Source organism: Hyperoodon ampullatus, assembly GCF_949752795.1.
Source record: "Hyperoodon ampullatus genome assembly, chromosome: 9".
Taxonomy (NCBI): domain Eukaryota; kingdom Metazoa; phylum Chordata; class Mammalia; order Artiodactyla; family Ziphiidae; genus Hyperoodon; species Hyperoodon ampullatus.
The window spans coordinates 86,703,293-86,707,034 of record NC_136922.1 but is presented as its reverse complement, the minus strand read 5'-3'; positions in this window follow the sequence as shown (position 1 = coordinate 86,707,034).

Below are 3,742 nucleotides of genomic sequence, written 5' to 3'. Positions count from 1 at the left end.
AGTCAAGGATCTTCCAAGAGTCCAGAATTCGGTGTCACTCCTGAACTTTATTTATAGGGACACCACAGCTGAGGGTGACCTGTTGGCAGTCTAAGAACTCAAGTAAATTCCCACATGGTAAAATTCCCACCTGCATGTCAAAGTCTCAAGACTGTAGACACCCACCTGTGTGGTATCACCAATCCATACATTTTACATTCTTTCAATGAGATAACAAACTTTGATGGAAAGAAAACAAAATTGCTAGAGCATACCAAGGGCAAATCATGCATTTATGATTTAGAACATAAAGTGACACTAACTCTGACCAGTGACAGAAGCCAGATTAATAGACCTAGAGGTTAAAGTCTTTCCTGGGTCTCTGACAGAAAAGGGGCACAGCATTTACAGTAATTACTCAGGCATCCTGTCTATCACATTCCATTAGTTGGCTCATTTGTTTATTTTTATTATGTTTACCCTGAAACACTGCAATCATTTAGTCCATATCTGCTGAATCTCCCTGTAGATATGGCCTGTTCCAGTCCTCACACTATATTAAAACAAAACAGAAGGCCTTTTAATATTCAATTTTGAACTGTTTCTAAAGTGATCCATCTGCATTTGTACCAAATTGATGTCCCTGTTTCTGTGCTTTTTTCCAAAATGAAAATGTCTTTCTAATTATGACAATGAAATTGCTTGTTACAGAAAGTTTGGATTAAAAGGAAGTGTTTTATTTAATAACCAATAATTCCTCCACCCAAAGAAAACCATTTGGAGTATATCTTTCCAAACTTCTTTCAATGTTTTAGAGCTTTTTCTTAAACAAAGATTAGACCATAACATATATTCTGATTTTTAAACAAAGGTTTTTTTAAACAAAGGCAACCTTTCCTTGTCTATAAACATACATCTACATTGATCTGACTTTGTTCCTCATTGCAAAAGGAGAAGATACACCATTCTATTTTTAGGATTCATATTTTATTATATTTTATTCTTCACACACATTATATTCAGCCTAGCAAGTATCAACCAACAGACACAAGGAAATTTTCATCTGTCCTCTTGTAACCGAAAGTGGGGTCCAGCTGCTCGCTGCTCAAAAGCCAATAAAGAGGCCAGGTTTGTGGAAAGGAAAGTTTGCTTTATTTTGGATGCCTACAACTGTTGGGGGAGTGGGGGAAGGGAAGACATCTGTCCAAAGGCCTACTCCGACAATCAGGGGGCAAGAGCTTTTAGGCGGAGGGAGGGGGCTGCATGCAGAAACAGCAGTCAGCTCTGACTGATATCTTGAAATTGGTCATGAGGTGGTCTGACCAGCATCATCTTGATTGTTTCAAGTACAGTTAGTCTTCAGTTCCAGGGTCTGTTTGTTCCCATTTCCTTGAGGCCAATTTTTGGAATCGTGGCAGCTTATGTCATGGCTACAGCCTGGTCATCACGTAGTTAACTTCTTCCACCTGGCGGGGGTTTCAGTATCTATAAGACAGCTCACAGGGGCTTCCCTGGTGGCGCAGTGGTTGAGAATCTGCCTGCCAACGCAGGGGACACGGGTTCGAGCCCTGGTCTGGGAAGATCCCACATGCCACGGAGCAACTGGGCCCGTGAGCCACAATTACTGAGCCTGCGCGTCTGGAGCCTGTGCTCTGCAACGAGAGGCCGCGATAGTGAGAGGCCCGCGCACCGCGATGAAGAGTGGCCCCCGCTTGCCACAACTAGAGAAAGCCCCCGCACAGAAACGAAGACCCAACACAGCCATAAATAAATTAATTAATAAAAAAAAAAAAAAAAAAAAAAAAGACAGCTCACAGGATAGGGCTCAGGATATTATCTATAGCCCTTGAGAAAGAACTAAAGGTCCTTGACTATGCTTAATGACTAAACTACTATTATTTGGTCTCCTTTGACTATTTTCCTTTGTTTCTGCGTGTTCTCACTTCTCTGATTAAACTTATTTTTTGGCTAAAGTTTTTTCACAGACAAAAGGCAGGCAGAGGACCTGGGGGACAAAGACCAAAGGGTCCTGCTCCATTTCACTCGGTGTGTCAAATTCTTTACCTGCACACACTCTAAATCCCTGGGTTAGAATTTTCAAGTACGTACTTTAAGGGTGTTTCTGGTTTTTTCATTCTCTTGGGTGTTGGGGAGAAGAAAGAAACCAAGAGGCAGAGACCATAATTCATCCTCATGTCCCCAGCACCTATCAAGTAGACCGTAGTCATATGAATTGAAATTAACATACTTCTGGAGAGGGCCTGCACACAGCAACAAAGATCCAACACAGCCAAAAATAAATAAATAAAATAAATTAATTTTTTAGAAAAAAGAAAGAAAGAAATTAAGGTACTTGCAGAATCAGTAAAAGCTTCTTGGAAAAGATGGGCAGATAGGATTTGCTGAGGACAGTATGGATTTCTGGTGGTTTGGAAACATGAGAAAGGTAGAGAACTGGGGGAAAATGGTACACGATAGAGTTGGGAGGAAATCTGCCCCACTTGGGCAGACCTGACCCTGGGCATGGTGGAGAAGGTAGAACATGAAAAGAAAATACGAGAAGGTGATAGAGGGCCTCACAGTTCAAGCAGAAGACTTTACACCTGATGAAAGGGGCAAATGTAGAGACTCAGAAGGTTTCTGAGCTGGTAAGTGACTGCAGTCTTGAGAATGGTAAATCATGCACGATGGTTGCAGGGCAGAGACACTTTAAGCAGGAAGCCAAGCAAGGAGCTTCCTGGAGAAATCCAGATTTTTAAACGATGCATCTGGGCTGGGTGGTGGCTGAGGGAATGCACGAGAAGGGCTCCAAGAGGCATTTCAGTGGAAGAATCAGAGTCCCTGGTGAGTGACTGGTGCCTGACTGGGCATAGGAGAAGTCAGGAAAAGGGTATATACCAGTGGGTGGGAAAGGAGGGGCAGATAGCCACCTCCACAGCAGCCTCTGAGCATTTCCTCACCCAATTGTCACAGTGTGTGAACTTCCACTGTAAGAATTTGTTTTATCTCCCTTACAATATGCTTTCAAAGAGGAATTTTTGCTGAGAGTTACTACCCAATGAGTTGAGTTCACTGTAAGTGTTAGGGACATGACAGCTCTCTTCTCTTCCTTAAAAAGATAGTGGGGATGAGCCTAGAGCCACACTGGGGATCCAACTGAAGCTTAGACCCCTTGCTCCTGAACCTCAGGCATTCCAAAAAGGAGTGAGGACTCAAGGATGATGCCTGAGATGAAAAAAATGAACATTTCCTGGAATGGATGAAATCAGTAATTTTTTTTTAATGAATAGAAGTTGGAGGAGGAGAAAGCACAAGCCTTAGTAGGAAGCTGTAGGGAAAACTCCAGAAATCACTGTTGTTTCTCTCTGCTACTGATAATATAAACAGATGCTTATCAGAATAGAGTATCAACCTTTCTACTGCCTCATCATTCTGAAAGCTGGATAAAATAAGTTTTTTTTAGATAGCTATGTCGAGATATACATGACATACACTAAACTGCATATACTTAAAATATGCCATTTGAAAAGCTTTGACATATGTATACACCCATGAAACCATCACCACAATCCACATCATGAACCTATCCACCAACCGCAATAAAATCTGTTTTTGAGACTCACTGAGAAATCTCCAGATGGAAAGAAACCACTGAAGACCCCTTGCTTTGCAGATGAGGAAATGAGGCCCCAAAAGGGGAAGTGACTTACACAAATACTCAGGAGTGATCAGGGGTAGAGCAGGCATCCTCAGACCCTGGGTC